Source organism: Lithobates pipiens, unplaced genomic scaffold (genome assembly GCF_037356315.1).
Source record: "Lithobates pipiens isolate NorthernLeopardFrog02 unplaced genomic scaffold, aLitPip1_a1.2 Scaffold_8, whole genome shotgun sequence".
NCBI lineage: Eukaryota > Metazoa > Chordata > Amphibia > Anura > Ranidae > Lithobates > Lithobates pipiens.
This window is the reverse complement of record NW_027507903.1, coordinates 97,002,311-97,024,433: the sequence shown is the minus strand read 5'-3', so window position 1 is coordinate 97,024,433 and position 22,123 is coordinate 97,002,311. Positions and strand designations below refer to the sequence as shown.

Below are 22,123 nucleotides of genomic sequence, written 5' to 3'. Positions count from 1 at the left end.
TGAGAATAGAATTGATGACATTTATACTGTATATACTTTGCGGTTTTGACGCGGTTTACTGGGGCTATGGCTGTAGCTGTCAGCTGTGAATAAAAAATTTTTTAGTTAAGAATTCTCTTTTTCTTAAACGCGATCCGAACGGCTGCCTTTTAGCTGCTCACAGGTGCTTCCCGAGCTTACCCGTCTCACCGGGAAGCCCCTGGCATCCGATCCGGCGGGTTGTGGCTGGCCATAGAGGTGAAGGGGGACCAGATCGGTTGTGATCACCTCTATGATCTAGGAGGGAGGGAAGTGACGCCATGACATCACTTCCGGTTTAGGGCAGATGTAAACACTGTCTTTTTCTTTTCTTTTTTTCAAGAAAGCAGTAGATCAATGATTTATTATTATTATTTTTTTTTGATCTGATGTCTTTAAGCCCAGGTTCGCACTGAATGCGGGTTTGAAATCGTGCGAGTTCAGATGAACTCGCACAATTTCAAACTGGCATTCCAGTCTGACTTCGAAGGCGATTTGAGAGACATCTGTGCGGGTTCATGCACATGAAAAATCGCACATATCTCCACTGAAGTTGCCAAAAGTAGTACAGAATTTACTTTTGGGAATCTGCGCGGCCTGCACAGTTGGTATCGCATGGATTCGGACGGTGCCGTTGCGGACAATAAGCTCTGATTTGGCATTCAATTTGACATGTCAAATCGCATGTCAAATCGGGCCGGTGTGAACAAGGGCTAAGGGTAGGGAAGAGATCTGGGGTCTTAGGTACCCCAGATGTCTCCATAAAGTGGACCTGTCATGCTTTTTTATCACAAAGGATGTTTACATTTCTTGTAATAAAAATAAGGCCCCTTTCACACTGGGGCGGTGCGGGCGTCGGCGGTAAAGCACTGCTATTTTTAGCGGCGATTTACCGCCGTTTTAGCGGAAGTATGCGGCCGCTAGTAGGGCAGTTTTAACCCCCGCTAGCGGCTGAAAAAGGGTTAAAACCGCCCGCAAAGCGCCGCTGCAGGGGGCGCTTTGCCAGTGGTATAGTCGCGCTGCCCCATTGATTTTAAATGGGTAGGAGCGGTTTAGGAGTGGTGTATACACCACTCCTTTACCGCTCCAAAGATGCGGCTAGCAGGACTTTTTTCACCGTCCTGCCAGCGCACCGCTTCAGTGTGAAAGACCTCCGGCTTTCACACTGGAGTGAAAGGGGCCATTTTTTCAGGTGCTACACAGACCCTATTTTTAGAGCTGTAGCGCGTGAAAATCGCCTCGGTGTGAAAGGGGCCGAAAAGTGATTTAAAAAAAGTAAAGGGACTGTGTAAAAATATATATATTTTTTTTAAATAAAATAAATAATGAAAAAAAAAATGTAAATCACCCCTATTTGTACCACACATGTAAGGTATCTCCATGAATGTTTTAGCAAGAGCAATAATTCCAGCTCCAGAGCTCCTTTGCAACTGGTAACCTGTAAACATTTTAAAGTATCGCCTATGGAGATTTTTAAGTATCGTAGTTTGTCGCCATTCCACAAGCGTGCTCATTTTTAAAATGTGACATGTTAAGTATGAATTTGCTCAGTATAACATCATCTTTCATATTTTAAAATAAAATTGGGTTATCTATTTTTTTTTTGCATTAAAATTCATTAACCTCCCTGGCGGTATGATTAGTTCTGGTTTTAGGTGCTGAAAGCGGTACAATTATTTTGCATGGAAATTTGGCGTTTTATAATGTAGTCCTGTAATTCTTAGGCCGCGTACACACGGGCGGACTGTCTGACGGACTTGGTCTGCTGAAACGTGTTTCAGCGGACAGTCCGCTCGTGTGTGGGCTTCAGCGGACTTTTTCAGCGGACAGTCTGGCGGACTAAGTCTTTCGGAATTTCCGTAATATTGTCCATCCAAACTTGGTTTCAGCGGACAGTCCGCTCGTGAGTAGGCAAGTTGGACGGACTAAGTATGGCGCATGCTCAGAAAGGATTTACACGGCCGAAGGTTGCATTGCAGTGTATCGGACGTCGTATTTCTAGTCCCGTCGTACGTGCTGTACACGTCATCGCGCAAGCTTTCAGCGGACTGTTCGTTCATCGTGTGTGGTCAAGTCCGTTCATTCAAAAGTAGGACGGACTGTCTGTCGGATTGTCTGACGGACTTAGTTGGACGGATAGTCCGCCCGTGTGTACGCGGCCTTAGGAATAACTCTCTTAAATCTACTCATACCAGAGTCTAGCAGACATCCCGGGTATGATGAAGTTTATAATATAATAAATAATAATAAAAAATTATTCAATAATGTAATCAAATCCAAAAACACAGAAATTTGCTCATTTGGAGAATTGTCGCTGTCATTAGATTTAGTGTTTGATGACGAATTTCCCCACAACTCGCTATCGCTCAATTCTGCAAGTGATTCTAATTTATTATCGCTGTTTTCTAGTTGGTCTAAAATCATTTTTGACATAAAGGGACACTTTTTGGTTGCTATGGACAATCGTCAAATTCCAGGCAGAAAAAACTGTATTTATAATATAAAAGTGCATGCAGGGCACTGGACAGACCACTAGGGGCAAAGGGGGTGTGTAATTTTTTTATACAGTACTGTAATCTGTAAGATTACAGTACTGTGTGTGTTTTGTGTCTTTTAACTTTTTTGAATTTGGCGCCAATCTCCGATCCTGTGCGCCGCAACGTCGCAGGGAACGGAGCTCGGTGGTACTCGGGCACTGTGTGAATCGAGTGGAGGACAGCTCGATCACACAGTGCGGAGGACATCGCTGGATCCAGGGGACAGGGTAAGTAACCTCTCCCTGTATCCAGCGATGCGATCCTGAGTCTGATAGTAAAATCCTAACCCGAGCCAGACTTGGGATTACCGCCAGGGAGGTTAAAGAGATACTAATATTTTTTGGGTTTAAAATAACAAACATGTTATGCTTACCTGCTCTGTACAGTTGGTTTTGCACAGGGCAGCCCAAATCCTCCTCTCCTCGGGTCTCTCTTCAGTGCTCCTGACCCCTCCCTCCTGCCGAGTGCCCCCACAGAAAGCAGCTTGCCCCCTCTCTCCTCATTGGCTCACTGACTTTGATTGACAGCAGCGGGAGCCAATGGCACCTTGTGCTGTCTCAGCCAATGAGGAGATGATGGGGCTCAGTATTAAAATAGCTTTTTAAAATCCGCTGCACAAATACCGCGTGACATAAAAAATTGCAACAACCGCTATTTTATTCTCTAGGGTCTGTGTTAAACAAAATATATAATATTTGGGGGTTCTAAGATAGTTTTCTAGCAAAAAATACAGATTTTTACTTGTAAACAAAAAGTGTCAGAAAAGGCCTGGTCTTAAAGTGGTTAATTGGCTTTGCTGATGGTTGGGTTTTCTGTACTGGTTGAGATGATGACTGTGTTTGGAGATCTTTTGGATACACCTGGTGAATCGGGTCACACATTGAGGCTGGGTTCACACCAGCTGCGGCCGCGGCTCGCAGCATGGGGTCCGGTGCGTCTTTGTTCTCCATTTCAGGGGCACATTTTTGCTTCAATTTGGATCTGAAAAGGAGCCAAAGATGCACAGGACCCTTTTCCTGTGGGGACTGTGTGAAGTAGGTCCATAGAGAGTCGGTCACAGTCTGCTATAATGCGAATTGGATGCAGGGAAAGCAGAATCCAATTCGCATCAGTGTGAACCCAGCCTAACAAGTTGCTGTGTGTATATATGTATATATATATATATATATATATTTAAATATATTTTTTTATATATTTATTTTTGTGGTTTCTTATCATCTAATTGTATTCTTTACTCTTTATCTAATTGAAGCATATGCTGTACTGGGAAACATGTTAGGGTTTAAAACTATTGTTTTCGCATATGCCGGCTTTCCATGTACTGTTGATTTATTTGCTATTTACTGAGCACAGACCTTCCTCCTTCAAGCTGCTGTGTGTCGCAAAATTCTTCTGGTCCTATAGTTTAATCCTATTAACTCTTGTTTCAGTGTTGTCATACTGTTAAAGCGGTATTAAACCCAAAACCAATAATATAATATATTGCAGCTTACCAATCATTAGCTGAGGTGGCTGCATGTTTGCTGTACTGCACAAGATTACAGGGCATTCGCAGAGTGGCCTCATTCACTTGAATGGGTCATGTTTGACAGGCGCTACACCAACCAATCATAACAGGGTGTATAACTCTTGCTGCGGTTGCAACATTTGTATACCTTTTGGCCCTTGCATCTAAAGGGGGTGCAGTTGGGGCAGGGGTGGAAAAAACACGTCTTAAAGGGGTTGTAAAGGTAAATGTATTAAGGTGAAAAAACATCTCACAGTGCCGGCGCCCCCCCCCCCCCCCCGTTTTACTTGCCTCACCCCTCGAAAGTCCCGTGCTTGCCCCCGCCGTCCTCTTCACCGCTCAGCCTGGCCACTGATTGGCTGGAGTGAATGGATTGAAGCCAGCGCAGCCATTGGCTCGCGCTGCTGTCAATCACATCCAATGATGCGGCATGCCAGGGGGCGGGCCGTGTGATACAGCGAGCTGCTATAGTCGCCGGCTGTATTACGGGAGCACGCCCGTAAGTGCTTCTCACCATGCGAGGGAGCTCGCATGAACGTGAGAAGTACCTGCGGGAGGAAGCAGAGACAGCCACAGAGGGACCCCAAAAGAGCAGGTTCAGGGCCACCCTGTGCAAAACGAGCTGCACAGTGTAGGTAAGTATAACATGTTTGTTATTTTAAGAAAAAAATAATTTACTTTACAATCCCTTTAACTATGGGGTTTTATCACCCACAAAACTACAAATGTAAATTAATGCTTACTGTTCTGAGCCCCCTATAAGGCTGCTTCCACACTGATGCGCTGCGGTTTACCCACACTGCGGGTGCAGCGCAGTGCATCTGTGACCTTCCTGGGTTAGCTGCGCTTTGCCGTAGACTTCTATTATATCCTGCAGATGTGATGCACTTTCTGAAAGTGCACTAAAACTCCTGCATTCAGAAGGTGCACCAAACTCACAGGATATAATAGAAGTCTAAGGCTAAACCCCCAGGAAAGCTGCAGGTACACTGCAGTGCATCTGCGGTGTGGGTAAACCACGGCACATCAGCGTGAAAGCAGTCCTATAGCATTATGCCCAGTGTATTGCTTTACACTGACCTGAAGATCTCTTCTCTTTGCTGCTGCTGGCACCACTCTTGAGACCGCTAGCTGGGATAAGAGGTGGAGTACAGTTGGTATCACTCCGCACAGGACATGAGCCAACACTACAGAGGAGACATCAGCTTATGCCCTCATGCTCCCTACTACAACTCCAACTTTACAAGTAGTCCCTCTGTATTGCCCTCTGTTTGATGCTCTGGGATGGCAGGTCAGCAAGCCCAGACCGCGATCTACCAGTCGTCTGGCCTTGATCTACTGGTTGCTGACCCCCATTTTAGAAGAAACACGTTATTGGCGTAATGCATACATGGCTAAATTCAGTAGGGTTAAGAAGCATGGTGCAGCCTTTTATCTTTCTTAAAGTGTGCCGCCCTAGGCCCAAAGCTGGTGTGACCTTGGGCCATTTGAAGAACTAGATCTTTCAGAACACAAGAAGGCCCATGAAAGTCATGCAGTCAGATTCTTGCTTTGAATCAAATCCCTTAGTGCAGCACGTCTTTTTGGCTTATGACATAAAAGGTTGGTTGTTGTATCGAATACTTTTTCCTCTGGAGGGTACTTCACAGAGACAACGTTGGTTTGAGATCTGCAGTTACCTGGACGAAGATGATAGGATTATAACATTAATAGTTGTCTTATATTGTAAATTGCAGCCATAACAGTTATAGCTACTATATAGATGTATACACATTATAGATTTTTTATATACAGGTATAGAATGAGTTCTTTAGGAATCCATTATCCAGGATCTTCCCAAAGCCAGGAAGACAAAGTAGTAAATAATTCATGCTGTCAAGTAATAACACACTCAGACATGATTACAAAGCACTTTCTCCTAGGATAATTATGTGAAGCATGGCTAAGCAGTTTAAAGAGCATAGTAATATTGGAAGCAATGCAGGGAAAACTGTTTATTTTTAAATGCAATTTAATGTAGATTAAATGTTTAATGTTCTGTTTACTTTTTAACTATTTCATGAATGAAATTAATATTTTTAACTATCTTTATTCTATAAAGGGGCTGTATGTATTTGATATGTAGCTTACAGAAAGATAAAGCAAAGGGATAACCCTTTCAGTTTACTACTTTTCCCTCACTGACCAGTATTAATCTGGGGCAGAGAGGTGGCCAAGTAATACCACTTTAGCACAGTGGAGAGAAGTGTGGTCACCAGCCTTCTATTGACAATGGCACCTGGATCATATATACTAATGATATCAATATACCTAATGTCCACTTAAAGTGACACAAAACTTTGGTTTAAAAAGAATAAAGAATTCTATACAAGATACAAGTATGTATGCTTAACTCAGAAAAGTACCTCATATTGCCCTCAACCTCTTCCAAATCCCCCAAATGGGAAAACGTTTCTGTAACTGCTTGAAAAGTATTAGCTGGCCATAGATGGTTCAAATCTCGGCTAGTTTAGCAGGTTTGGACCATGTATGGGTGGGCTGAATGTACCCAAGTTGATCAATCGATCAACTTGGCTACAACCAGCATGTCAGATTCTACATGTCATTATTGCTAGTGGCTGTTATAACCTCTAGCAATAATTACTGTGTGGGGTGGGGAAAGCCGTCCCCGCCAGGAGCACACAATGGCTCAGTGGGAGGGATGCCCCTGTCAACACTGTCTGTGGTTTTGTGGTTGCATGAAAGAAAACCAATCTTTGGCTAGTCTTCGGCTTTAATTTGTAAGATACTAATGTAAATATACTAGGCCATCTAATGCCCTGTACACATGACCGGTTTTCCCGTCGGAATAAACTCTGAAGGTTTTTCAGATGGAATTCCGCTGAAACTGTCTTGAATACACACGATCACACCACAAGTCTGACCGTCAAGAACGCGGTGACGTACGACACATACGACTGGACTACAAAAAGGAAGTTCAATAGCCAGTAGCCAATAGCTTCCGTCTCGTAATTGGTCGGAACAGCATACAGACAAGCGGTTTTCCCAATAGGAATTGGTTCCGTCGGAAAAATTTAGAACATGTTCTCTTTCTAGGTCCGTCAGAATTTTCAACGTAAAAAGTCTGATGGGGCATACACACGATCGGAATATACGATGAAAAGGTCCCATCTGACTTTTTCTGTCGGACATTTCGCTTGTGTGTACACGGCATAACACTATCCTCTCTAGAGATTTCTGCTGTTCACAGGTGTCTTTGTTGCTCCTAGATAGAGGAGCCACCCCAATGCCTGGTACACACGATGAGATTATCGAACTGGTTTTCTTTTTTGTATGCTAGTCTACATATTAAGAGTTTACTAAAGTAACAAATTCTTGTACGACAAAATAAAAATTCAGAAGTGATGTAATGTGTTGTAGTGTATTTGTATTGTATTTTTGGCCGAAAATTATACTGATTAAAAGAAAATGATCTGGTATCGTACGGGAAACATTTTCATGATTCAGATTTTGTATTGTGTGTACGGTCCATAAGATTGGAAGTTTCATAGTGTTCAGATCACCAGGTGAAAATATATATATTTTTTTTGCAGAGGGTTTGGATACGCTTTAAATACCTGAATCTGTTTGTATATAACCTTAAAGCAGGATTCCACCCTAAAGTGGAACCTCCGCTGATCGGATCCCTCCCCCCCTCCGGTGTCACAATTGACACCTTTCAGGGGGGAGGGGGGTGGAGATACCTGTCAAAGACAGGTATTTTCACCCACTTCCGGGCATAGACTCCCGTGGGAGTCTACGCCATTTCCTGTCCTGCCGCACTGCCTGCTGGGACGCCAGTCAGGACAGCAGCATTAAACAGTTAATGTTGATTTGTAGAATTTAGTTGCGCTTTATATATTTCACATAAATTCTGTGAAGACACATAAGAACCAGGACTCTTCTTATTAGTAAGGGCCTGTTGTTTTCATCACTTCAGATGGTCGTTACTTTATTGTATGCTTCGTCACGTTCTCCACGTTGCATTGTAGAATATTTTTTTCTGTAACCAAGAATTTTTTAACATATTTTTTAAAATTTTTAATTTCAGATTCTTTTTAAGAAAACTCTGACTGTAATCGCATTGCCTGGGCCGAAAGGAAATCTACACCAGAGCACGATGGAATGTAAAGTTCCTTCATACAGCATGTTACCTGCTTGAAGCATTTCTTCATGCATTTCTTTCAAAGCCTAATAAAAGTAAGTGCAAGGTGCTTCATGAATGCCTTCAGAGCTGGTTCCCACCAGATGCAGTCCAGTGCCTTTTTAATCTACATCTAAAACGCATGTGCAGTGTTTTCCATGGATTCCAATGGTCCTAGCTCACAGCAGTGCAGTGCTTTCCAGTGTATTTTTTTTTATGTTTGGAACGCAGCAAAACAAATCAAAATTGCACCAAAGCGCACCGGAAAGCACACGTCTTGTATTGAGGTGATGATAAAAAAGGGGAAAACGCATTGGAATGCATCATAAACAAGCATGGAAATCCAGAACACAGAAATTGTGGCGTGAACCAGCCCTTAAAGTGTTACTAAACCCACAACAGTAAAATCAGTCTGTATATGCATTAAAGCATGCTTGTTAGGCCTCATGTACACAAGATGTTTTTAAAATCTCCTGAACGATTTAACTTGACAGATAGTAACCCACGTTTAAAATGTCAGTTTTGCCGCGTTTACATGCCACGTTTAGCGGCGTTTTGCAGTGTTCGCTTTTAGAAGCATTAATATATATATATATATATATATATATATATATATATATATATATATATATATATATATATATATATATATATATATATATATATATATATAATTTTTTTTTTTTTCTTCAAAATAGCCAAAAATTAAAAACACCTGTAAACAAAAAGTGGCTAAACGCGAGTTACATCGTTTAGCCGGGTTTCTAAGCGCTTGGCGCTTGAAATGCCTCCAAACTCAGCGTCTGAACCCATTTTTTTGCGTTACAAAAAAAGCCTCTAAACTCAACTGCCTAGAAACCACTATAAACGACCCTGTGTACCGATAAGATAACTCAGAGGAGAGTTTGGGGGCAGTTGAAAAAAATGCCCAACTGCTCCTAAACGTCCATTTAGCAGCAGCAGTGTACACGAGGCCTTATACTCGCTATGGAATCTAAGGGGTTAATCCTCAGCATAGTGTAAAAAGGCTGTTTCATAATCCCCTTCCTCCACTGTCCCCAAACCATCTTCTTATAGAACAGAGCCTGGAGTGAAAGCTGCGCATGCTCAGTTTGGTGTATATTGCTAGAGAGTTTTTTTTTTTTTCTCTTGGGAAAGTGCATGTGATCAGCACAGGGCCAATCAGCACTGTCCAGACAGAGGATTTAGGGGTCCAGCAGCCTCGTAGGACAGTCAGAGCAGAATGAAAACTCCTCCTACAAGCTTTAATCAGACACTAATAGAAGTCACAAAACTGTTCTAATGATGAGAAAGGGTGTTTAAAGTGTAACTCCACTTTTGTTGAGAAAAAAAACATTCCCCTCTGGGTGATCTATGTACATTACAAGGATTGTAATAACCTTTGTGGCAGATTCCTACCTTTTGTTATTCTGAAGAAATCCATGTGTGTTTGTCTGTGCCCCTGTACTGAGTGGGTCTAATGGGAGTGGTTTCATAATTAACTGTCAGGTGTGCAGCTGCAGGGCACTAATGAGGAAATCTGCTGGGCCTGCATCCCTTTAGACACACTCCTATTGAAAGTATCTCTCAAAAAATGACATTTTTGTTGCAGGGGATGCCGTAAATCTGACTTGTATCTTAGGCAGACTTCTGGGGAAATTGGTGAGCCAATCACACAAGCAGGAAATGATGTTCTGGGCAGTGGTCAGTCCACATTCTGTATAAAGAACAACTCCATGTAGCCATATTGCATTGCATTCTCAGAAAATTACAGTGGCTACAGATTCAAAATGAAAGGTCATTTTTAATAACATTCAATTACAATATGATTATTGTCACAATTATATGTGTGTTATTATTTTTTCTTTATTTGCTATTTTTTTTCCCCACGAAAGTTGAGTTACCCTTTAACAGTTTACATTTACTGAAACTATTGCATTTCCATGTTCTGTGTACTGTGGGAGATCAGATATAGTGAATGCAGGGTCCTGGGTTTAGTAACACTTTAAGCCCAGTACACACGATGAGTATAACGAACGAATTATCGTTTTTTGCATGCTACTCTCAATAGATTACTAAAGTTCCGAAAATTTGCGTAAGACAGACTACACCACGGAAGTGATATAATAGATTGTATTGTATTGCAATTGTATTCTTTCATTTCTGAGCATGCGTGGTCTTGGTCACACAGCTTTTTTCATACAAATACTATACTAATTACACGAAAATCGTTTGTTATGGTATCGTCCAAGAAAAATTTAGCAAGAACTGTCCTGATCGGCTCTCGAAAGCTGTGTACTAAGGACCAGATTATCGGAGGATCACTTTCCGAAATAAATATTTTGCGTTCGATATTCTCATGTGTACTAGGAATTAATCAGCTCCAGAGTCGTTCATTGCTATGACTAACAGTATCAAGGGACCTCGATTTGTTCCAGCTGAATGTGAACAATTGTTATCTGCTCTTCAAAGGCAATATACTTTATAGAGGCTCCAAATGCTGGGGTTTAATCTGTTGGCAGCTGAATTGGCATTACAGCTAGTGAGAAATAAAGAAAGTTTGTACTAATCTGTCATTATTAATTCAGCTGTGAAAGAGAACTGACAATAAATGGTTAATGCACCATGGGGTTATATTAATTTGAGGACAAAAAGAACAATTTTAGGCATGGCTGCTTGGTTTCAGAAGAGGTAATGAGGATATTATTTTTGCAGTAGTTATCCTTAAAAAGTGGGGGTCATCAATTTTGTTTAATTCATTCATCTGTTTTTTCATGAGCAGTGATTTTAATAATGCTTAAAGTGAAACAATAAAAATGAAATATTCCTTTTAATATCATGCCTGGGGGGTGTCCTTAGTATGCCTGTAAAGTAGTGCATCTTTCTTGTGTTTAGAACAGTACCACAGCAAAATGACATTTATAAAGGATAAAAATGTCATTTAAAACTGCTTGCGGCTGTAATGAATTGCCGGATCCCAGCAATATAGATAAAAATCATTGAAAAAAACGGGCGCCCCCTCCCCCCCATTACTAGGCCCTTTGGGTCTGGTATGTATATTAAGGGGAACCCCTCACCAAAATTTTAAAAAATAAGTGTGTGGGGGATTTTAAGCAGAACCCTGAGCCAAAATTGTAAAAAATTGCATAGAGGTCACCCCAAAAATCCATACCAGACCCTTATCCAAGCACGCAACCTGGCAGGCCACAGGAAAAGGGGGGACGAGAGAGCCCCCCCCAACCATACTAGGCCACATCCCACCCTAAGCACCTTGTCCCCATATTGATGGGAACAAGGGCCTCATTCCCACAACCCTTGCCCGGTGGTTGTGGGGGTCTGCAGGCAGGGGGGCTTATCAGAATCTGGAAGCCCCTATTAACAAGGGTACCCCCACATCCTCCCCATGTGAATGGGTATCGGGTACATTGTACCCCTACACATTCACCCAAAAAAGTGTCAAAATTATAAAAGTGACAGGAGACAGTTTGGGACAACTCCTTTATTTAAAAAAAAAAGTGTAATTCCATCTTCGATCACAACATCTGATGACCCAAAAAGAAAACCCGGAAAAAACTCCACCTCGATGGGAGGCTCCTGCTGACTGCAGGCTTTTTCCAATGACAGCTGTTATATAGCTCAGGGTGGGGCCACCAGGTGACGTAAATGGGTGACCCACCCCCTCTGATGTTACGTGAAGCACGCAACCTGGCAGGCCGCAGGAAATGGGGGAGCAAGAGAGCGCCCCCCCTCCTGAACCGTACCATGCCACATGGGCAGGGTGCTTTGCGGTCCCCCCAAAGCACCAAGTCCCCATGATGATGGGGACAAGGGCCTCATCCCCACAACCCTTGCCCCCAGATTCCACCCTCCCCTATGTGAATGGGTATCAGGTACATTCTAAAAAAAGTGTCCCCTCGATGTCCATTCATCTTCGATCACAGCGTCCAATGACCCAAAAAACCCCAAAAAAACGTAAAAAACTCCACCTCCATGGTTAGGCTCCTGCTGACTGCAGGCTTTCTGCATTGACAGCTGTTATATAGCTGAGGGCGGGGCCACCCGGTGATGTAAGTGGATGACCAGCCCCCTTCTGATGTCATGTGACATCATGTAACATCAGAGAGGGGTAGGGTGACCTGTTTACGTCACCGGTTGGCCCCACCCTCAGCTATATAACAGCTGTCATTGGAAAAAGCTTGCAGTCAGTTTTTTTTTGGGGTCATCGGACGCATTGATAGAAGATGGAGTTACATCACGGGACTCTTTTTTTTTTTTTTTTTTTTAAATAAAGGACTTGTCCCAAACTATCTGTAATTTTTAAAATTTTTACACTTTCTTGAGTGAATGTGTACCCGATAGGGCAAGGGTTGTGGGAATAAGGCCCTTGTTCCCATCAACATTGGGACAAGGTACTTTGGGGGGATATGGACTAGTATGGTTCGGGGGGGGGGGCGCTCTCTCACCCCCTCTTTCCTGCAGCCTGTCAGGTTGCATGCTCGGATAAGGGTCTGGTATGGATTTTGGGGGGGGGACCTACGCCATTATTTTTTAATTTTGGCTTGGAGTTCCCCTTAAAATCTATACTAGACCTGACGGGCATGGTATGGATTTTGGGGGGACCTCCACAAAATTTTTATTGACATATTGGACCAGGGTTCCCCTTAATATCCATGCCAGACCAAAAGGCCCTTGTAATGGACTGGGGGGGGGGGCCCATTCCATTTTTCAATGATTTTTATCTATATTGCTGGGATCCGACAATACATTACAGCCGTGAGCAGTTTTAAATTAAATTTTTTTCCTTTACAAATGTAATTTTGCTGCTCTCATTCATACAACTATGTATGCCGTGTAAGCAGCCTTACATAGTGTGGGCTGTGGACTCAGCCCTCTGAGCCATGTTTGGCCAATCATGGCTCTCACAGCAGAGAGTGCTGTGATTGGACAAAGCATGCAGGTCAAGTGCATGCTTTGGCCAATCAGCAGCCATAAGTGGATCATGGACATTATTTTGCATTTTGTAATAGATAACTTATTTCTCAATTGTTTTAGCTTCTTACAACTGTTGATTACTGTATCCTTTGGGGACTATAAAATGTACGTGTTTTGACAGATCAACTGAAGTAGAGGTGCACTCATTAGTGATGGTGGGTCCATTAGGATTCTCTGCATTCTATTATATCTCAAACAGTCTCTGGTGACATATTTTCAAGATGTGTACCCAACTAATTATGCGTTTTCATGCTGTTAATGCCAGATCCAGAAACAAGAACATCTGTTTTATTTTTCTCAGGATTGACACATTAGGCATTGCCGACATTGTCTTCTGCTAATATTTTAACATCATGGGAGAATCTTGTATGAATAGTTTTGTAGCAAACATTTTTTTATTTTGTTTACAGTACAAATGCAAGTTATGTTTTAATTATGTAGAAATACAAATTAAAATTATCATATAATTTCCTATAGTTTTAACCCATATGAGGGTAAATGTACTCTTATGCCGCGTACACACGATCAAACAAGCGGGTGGAAAAGTCCAGCAAACTCAAGTCCGCCAGACAATCCCCCCGTGTGTAGCCTCCGGCATACTTTTTTGACCCGAAAGTACGGCGGACTTAGAAGGCAGTGTTGCACTCCAATCTTCCCGCCGGACTCGCATTTCGGCGGACATTCCGGCCGTGTGTATGCCGTACTTTTGAAATGAGCGGACTTTTCCCGCGAGGAGAAAAGTCCGCTCATTTAGAGCGGGTCTGCAGGTAGGCGGGGCCCGCGAAGGAGACGCCGCTGGCCCCGCCACCTGATATGGACTTAAAGGGGAACCCCAACGCCGAAAAAAATCGGCGTGGGGGTCCCCCCAAAGTCCACAACAGACCCTTGTCCGAGCACGCTACCCGGCCGGCCAGGGAAGGAGGGGCGAGCGAGCGCCTCCCCCTCCTGAGCCGTACCAGGCCGCGTGCCCTCAACATGGGGGGTGCATTGGGGAAGGGGGGGCCGCGCGGCCCCCCCACCCCAAAGCAGCTTGTCCCCATGTTGATGAGGACAAGGGCCTCTTCCCGACAACCCTGGCCGTTGGTTGTCGGGGTCTGCGGGCGGGGGGCTTATCGGAATCCGGGAGCCCCCTTTAATTAGGGGGCCCCCGGATACCGGCCCCCCACCCTATGTGAATGAGTATGGGGTACAATGTACCCCTACTCATTCACCTGTCAAATAAAGTACAAAAAAAACACAACACACAAGATAAAATAGTTTATTGCACAGCTCCGGGGGTCTTCTCGCCGGACTCCTCCGCTATCTTCTTGTAGCTCTTTTACTAGCGGAGGAGCCCGGCATTCTTCTTCGTCGCCGCGGCCTCTTCTTCCGACTTCGGGGTCATGTCCCCCTCTTCGGTTCTTCTGCCGGGCCACCGCCTGTAAAAGAGCTAGAAGAAGTCGCGGTGGCCCGGTCTTCTGTCGCCGCCGCCTTCCGTTCTTCTGTTCTTCTCTTCTTCTTCTTCTTCTTCTTCTTCTTCAGATGTTGCCTCGACGAGCCCTCCGCTCACAATGACGGGGACCGGGCACGCGGCGACTTATATAGGGACAAGGGGCGGGGTCTTCGGTGGATGTCACATGGGTTCATGTCACATGGCGACAGTCCCAGCATCCTCCGGGACTGTCATCGTAAGGGGGCGGGGTCACCATGTGACATCAACCCATGTGACATGAACCCATGTGACATCCACTGAAGACCCCGCCCCTTGTCCCTATATAAGTCGCTGCGTGCCCGGTCCCCGTCATTGTGAGCAGAGGACTCGGCGAGGCAACATCTGAAGAAGAAGAAGAAGAACAGAAGAACGGAAGGCGGCAGCGACAGCGGCGGCGATAGAAGAACCGAAGAGGGGGACAAGACCCCCGAAGTCGGAAGAAGAGGCCGCGGCGACGAAGAAGAATGCCGGGCTCCTCCGCTAGTAAAAGAGCTACAAGAAGATAGCGGAGGAGTCCGGCGAGAAGACCCCCGAAGACAGAAGACCCCCGGAGCTGTGCAATAAACTATTTTATCTTGTGTGTTGTGTTTTTTTTGTACTTTATTTTACAGGTGAATGGGTAGGGGTACATTGTACCCCATACTCATTCACATAGGGTGGGGGGCCGGTATCCGGGGCCCCCTTATTAAAGGGGGCTCCCGGATTCCGATAAGCCCCCCGCTCGCAGACCCCGACAACCAACGGCCAGGGTTGTCGGGAAGAGGCCCTTGTCCTCATCAACATGGGGACAAGGGGCTTTGGGGTGGGGGGCCGCGCGGCCCCCCCTTCCCCAAGGCACCCCCCATGTTGAGGGCACGCGGCCTGGTACAGCTCAGGAGGGGGGGGGGGGCGCTCGCTCGCCCCTCCTTTCCTGGCCGGCCGGGTAGCGTGCTCGGACAAGGGTCTGTTGTGGACTTTGGGGGGACCCCCACGCCGATTTTTTTCGGCGTTGGGGTTCCCCTTTAAGTCCATACCAGGTGGCGGGGCCAGCGGCGTCTCCTTCGCGGGCCCCGCCTACCTGGAGACGCGCTCGAAATGAGCGGACTTTCCTCCGCGTGTGTGGGCGAGTCCGTTCATTTCAAAAGTAGGGCGGATAGTACGGCGGACTTAGTACGCCGTATTAGTCCGCTGAAAAAGTGCCGTGTGTGGGCAAGTAGCCCGTTCGGAAAGTCCGACGGACAGTCTGGCGGTAAGTCCGCCAGACTAAGTACGTCGGACAGACGGCTACGTGTGTACGCGGCTTTACTACATAATTGGTAAATGGACTCTTACTTAGAGTTTCTAAGCAAACTTTCTAAGCAAGGGCCGGTTTTCAGTCCTTCAGGCTTTGGGGGAACCAGACTGAGGACAGTGGGCATAGAAAATGCCCCAGCATCAGTGCCCCATTGTTGGTTTTAATTGGAGGAATAGTGCCCCATTAATGGTGTCGGTTGGGGGAATGGTGGCCTATCATTGGTGTCAGTAGGTGGAATTATGCCCCTAGGGCCAGATAAAGGCAAACAAAGGGCTTCATTTGGGCCGCAGTTTGGAGACCACTGATATAGAGTAATGTTAGCTTCATATAGTGAGAACCAAGCAGCTTAAAGATAATGAATATACTTTCCATAACACTTCAAACATATCAAACATATCAATAATACAGGTATACCGGAACTTTGCTAAAAAAAGTTCATTACTGCTGGTTCTACCCCTATCCCCAGCCTGTAACTGAGTTATAGTTTTTATTTGGGAGGGGGGCGAGTAACAATTTTTATAATTGCATGATCCCACAATCCTCCTCTAGGTGAGAACGATGCCACTTGCCTGCCCCCTCCCACCCTGCGGCCTCCTGGTATATGATACATGTCCTAGGAGACAGCACCAAGTAAATAGACACCCAACATGTCAAACTTAAATTTGTGTGCGCCCGTGAAATGGTGACAAGCTTCAGTACCCTATATTTTCCATAGGAAAATCTTTAAAAGCTCCCTACAGGTTATCTTGGTCATCAGTTTAGTGGTATGAATGAGGTTTGTTTCTAGAAATATTGCTCTCACTCCGGCCTGACCAGCGATTTGTAATGTATCTCAATCAACGTTTTTCATATGTAGGCACCCTCAATGTGTGCGTTTGTGTTTGTTGGTGTGTATATGTGGATGGGTCTTAAAATTTCGGGAGGAACTTTATGTGCTTGGGTGTCACTTTCATATATTTTTTTTTTTACTTAATTTTTTACTCCACTGAATGTAATGCAATGCAGATCACATTGCATTACATCCTTTCCCAGCCATGCTGCCAGGAACACTGAGAGGCAGACCCGGAAGTGATATGTTGCTTTCTGGGTCAGCAACAAAGAGGGGAGGAGAGCGGATGTGAATTTGCTCAGATCCCTCCCCTCTACCCGGCTATGCCAGTCCTGGGCCCGCAGATGAGCAAGCAAAGCCTGGGATACATGGTGGGGGTGGGCACATTACTGAGAGTATGTGGAAGAAATCAGGCAGCAGCTCAGCTGGATGCATAATGTGTGTAAAACTCTCTATGACATATGGACCTGGCAGTAAAAGGGTTAAAGTGGTATTAAAACCAAACACAAACATTTGTTATATTGCAGCTTGTCTCTGTGATGGCTGTAATCATTTTATTTTTTAGGTCTCTTTGTTCTACTTTTATCTGGTGATCAAGCCAGTAAGTCTTTTGGTTTTCAAAAGAACAAGCTCTCCAGCAAAATGTATCAGTTACAGAGATGAGACAAACCATTTAATACTAGCAGGGGTGCTTACAGTGATCAATTTTTATTTATGTAAAACATTTATCCCAAAAGTTGTAGCTGCTGACTTTTAATAAACAGACCCTCGCCTGTCCCAGGATCTAGAGCTGTGCTCACCTGAGCCATTTTTTCCATAGTCCCTGGTGCCTGCATCTTAACTGGACACCCGGCTATGATAGCTTGCGGCTTCATACCCGGCTGCCCACTGCGAATGTGCAAGCTTCGCTGCATACTGTGAATTTTACTTGTCCCAAAAGACTGCGGGGGGGGGGGGAACTTCTGCTCGGATCGCCTAGGTAAACCTGTCAAACTAGGTGCCCGCTCAGCCCAACCGCCCCCCCCCCCCCCCACAAAAAAAATTGGCCTAATGTTAAAAAAGGTCGTGGGTGGAAGCCTAAATCAGGACTTCCCCTTTTGGTAAAGTTCTGCTTAAAATATTTTTTATCCTCTGTTACTAGCATTAGGGAAAAATATGTCCAAGGCTCTTTTGGCCCTACTTCAACTGTGGGTCACAGGAGTGCACTTAGTTCGGGCTAACGGCTGATGTCACTCCAGGTCCAGACTCTGGAGCAATTCCAGCTATAATCTTGGGATCCACCCAGATGAACCGGCAGCTAGCTTAGCTCAGCCTCTCAGCAAGCCGTTGAAAGCCTGAGCTAGCAGCTCCCATCCCCTCCACGGCCTGGGTCTCCAGTGAGTGCTGGAGGGGCAGAGCAGAGAGCTGGTAGCTGACAGTCACCGCCTCTATGCTCACTGAAGACCGAGAACTGAGCAATCAGTGGTCTTTGATCATTCAGTTCTTGAGTTCTTGGTCTTAAAGGCGACAGGGAACAAATACAGCAGCAGACTGATGCTGCATCCACCTAGGTGAGTATGTAGTTGTGGTTTTTTATTCCGATACGTCTTATTTAGTAAATAGATAGAAAGGTATATTATATTTACTTGCTTTTAGACCCCTTTCACATTGAGGCTATTTTCAGGCATTTTAGCACTAAAAATAGTGCCTGTAAAGCTTCTGAAAAGCGCCTCTCATGCTTCCCCAGTGTGAAAGCCCAAGTGGTTTCACACTGGGGAGATGCGTTTGCGGTACGGGAAAAAAAATCCTGCAAGCAGCAGGGGCGGTGTGGGAATGGTGTATACAATGCTCCCAAAACACCCTGCCCATTGAAATGAATAGGCAGCGCTGCCGGAGCGCCTGCAAAGCGCTTACACGGATGCTTTTAACCCTTTCTTTGGCCCTTAGTTTTTTATTTATTTACATTTTCTCAGTTGCTTCCTGGTTTCTGGCCTAGGCCAAAAGGTCTGAAAGGTGTGAGGGATAGAAAATATCAGAAGAGACATCAGAAACGTAATATATACAGTCTGGAGGGAAGATGGGAAAGGGGAGACGTGATTGAAACTTTTAAATACATCAAGGGAGTGAGTAAGGTTCAGGAGGGCAGTATTTTCAATATGAAGCCAATATCAAGAACACGGGGACATGACCTCAAACTAACTGGAAGAAAGTTCAAAATGAATCTTAGAAAGTATTATTTTACTGAAAAGGCAGTTGTTTCACATGGTCGGATTTTCCGACAACAGCCTGACATCCAACATTTCCTGTTGGAAAGTCCGATCGTATGTACGGGTCTTTAGAATAAATTTCCAGCAGAGGTAGTGAGTCAGTCAACAGTAAGTTGGTTCAAACGTGCCTGGGACAAACATAGATCTATACTTAGTCAAAAAAAAACTTCATGAAACCCCCCCCCCCCCCAAAATAAAAATAAAAAATAAAATAAAATAAAATAAAAAAGGTACAGACCACTTGGTCTTTTTTCTGCCATCAGTTTTCTGTGTTTCTAGGATTCCTCGTGGCTATTTTTCTCTTTCAGCTGGAGGTGGGAAGGGGGGGGGGGGGGGCTTTCTCAGCTAATCGCACCCTCCTGCCTGCATGCCTGAGGTAAGGGCAGATGGACTCCAGGAAGTAAATGCTACATGGATCATGTGCCGTTACTCAAGATGGCTGCAGCTAGAGATGCTAGAGGGGTGTTTTCTCAACAAAATAAAACACAGAGACATAGAAAGATGATGTAATTTTCTAGCAAAAACATGATGAATTTTACATGTAGGAGAGAAATGTCAGAATTGCCCTGGATTGGAAGTGGTTAAAAATTAATTAAAACACAGATAATTAAAACAAAGTTGGGTGCCCCCTAAAAAAAAAAAAAAAAGCTACAAATACTGCAGCTGCTGACTTTTAATAATCAGACACTTGCCTGTCCCAGAGTCCAGCGATGCGGAGGAACGAAGCCCCCCCCCCCCCCCCGTTCCCCACTCCGCTTGCAGCGCCGGAAATTCTTACTGTGGACACCCGGCTGTGGCTTTACAGCTGGCCACTCACAGAGCATGCGCAGGCGGCGCCGGGCGCTGTGATACGCCGCACAGTCATCTGGGACACGTGACAGGTCCCAGATGACTGTGTGGCGCGAGGGGAAGTGATGTCACCAGCCTGGGCATTGAAAAAGGCAGACTACGAGGGACCCCCCTAGCAACAGGCATTTAGAGGTGAGTAAAAAATTAATAATAATTTTCCAATTATTATTTATTTATTTATTTTTTAGGAATTTTGAGCTATTTTTTTTATTTTTTTTGGTGCCAACACCACTTTAAATTCCACTTTAAGTTGCATTGAGCTGCTTTCAATTTGCTTTTACACTCGCATGGACTTGTATGGAAAAAAAAGCATCTAAAACAAAAAACAAAAGCATGTGTATACGACCCCTCACTAAATACAATCAAAATACACATTTTCATCAAAATGACATTTTTGGTTTTGAGCATTTTTCTCCTTTGTTCTGGTTCGGCCTGCTGGAGGCAGCCATTTAATTTGCTTTAGACTAAAAGTCAGCTCAGCCTTTCATATAGTTACCGTATGTTAGCAAGTCAATAATACTCCATGATAGTAGCATTTTCAAGGCTTGTGCTCCCTGTCCAGTGGCATGTTGGTTTTCCCTCTTCAGCTCACATTAATCATCACACTTGTGATCAGACTGCATTTGTTAGTGTCAGGTATCGCCTGCTACTGGCTAATGCTGAGTAGTCACATTACTGGTTTACAGTGCAATATTTTGATTTGCGTCTTTTGTCAGCCATATAAGGTCCCTTGGGTTTGGTTGCTGCAAGCTAGTCCTGAACACAAATATTTCTTTGTAACGTGCATTTTGTTACTTTCTCTAAAGCAAGATGTATCAAATTATAAAAAAAGAACATTTTCCAATATTCTACAAATCTGATTATTCTTGTATGGTCTTTATGTAAATATGGCAGTTTAGCGCTAGGCTGTATGCAATTTCAATGTAATGAACTGCAAAAAAGCCTCATCTCTGCCCATTATTGTGCTGTAACCTGGAAGATTGAATTGTGACTCTTTGCATAAACAGTGATTTTGTATAAACAGATTTTATTAAACTTTTACAGTTTTTACATGGTGAATAAACTGCCTTTTATAAAGATACAGCTTTGTTATCTTCTTTCATACAAGAAGAAATGCAAGGCAAAAGAACATACTGGTACATTTGCTTTTATCAAATATAGTCCAGTGACGGTGAACTTTGGCACCTCAGATGTTTTGGAACTACATTTCCCATGATGCTCACCTGCACTGCAGCACAGTACAAGGGCAGCACAGTGGTGTATTGGTTAGTACTGCCACCTAGCAACAATGGGGTCGCTGGTTCAAATCCATCTGCCTGGAGTTTCCATGTTCTCCCTGTGCCTGCACGGGTTTCCACCGGGTACTCTGGTTTCCTCTCACGTTCCAAAGACATGCTGGTAGGTAAATTAGATCCTGTTGAAAAGTTGGCCAAATATGTTTATGTGTTTGTAAGCTAGTTGGGACTCCATGGGGCAAGGACCACACTATACCGCAGATGGACACCAGTGGCAAAAGCACCCTGAGGCAATTCAATTCGCATAGATAGCACTATACAAGTCACTCATTCATTCACTGCACTAGGTGACCCCTCCCTCCCTAGGCGGCCCCTCCCTTTTGGCAATCTTCTGGGACACGTCACAGGTCCGAGAAGATTGCCTGTCCACTCGGATAGCGCAGCGTGACCTGCGCATGTGCAGTGCGCGCCCGCTTGTGAAGCCGCAAGCTGACTTTTAACCTCTTGCTTACTAGGCACTTAAACCCCCCTCCTGCCCAGACCAATTTTCAACTTTTCTGCGCTGTCACACTTAGAATGACAATTGCGCGGTCATACTACACTGTACTCAAATTACATTTTTATCATTTCTTTCACACAAATGGAGCTTTATTTTGGTGCTATTTAATCACCATTTGGGTTTTTATTTTTTGCTAAACAAACAAAAAAAGACAGACATTTTTGAAAAAAAAATATTTCATAGTTTGTTATAAAATTTTGCAAACGGTAATTTTTCTCCTTGATATTCGCTGATGAGGCTGCACTGATGGACACTGAAGGGCTGCACTGATGGGCACAGATAAGACGACACTGATGGGCACTGATAAGACTCGCTAATCACGCAGGGGGCACGCAGGCCGCTCAAGCATGAGAGGATGTTCAGGGACGACCTCCCGGCAACTTAAGTCTGCGCTGCAGCCGTCTTTCAGGCTATGGCAAGGCCG

The 22,123-nt window shown here is 44.4% G+C and overlaps 1 protein-coding gene across 2 annotated transcripts in view; it reads left to right on the top strand.

The window, feature by feature from the left end:
* Positions 1-22,123, top strand: part of OTUD7A (OTU deubiquitinase 7A) — a 413,079-nt gene that overhangs the window by 160,570 nt on the left and 230,386 nt on the right. For both annotated transcript variants that reach the window (XM_077473039.1, XM_077473040.1), the window contains one exon: positions 8,153-8,301. The gene's annotated coding sequence lies outside the window, so the exon portion shown is untranslated. The remainder of the gene's footprint in view (positions 1-8,152; positions 8,302-22,123) is intronic.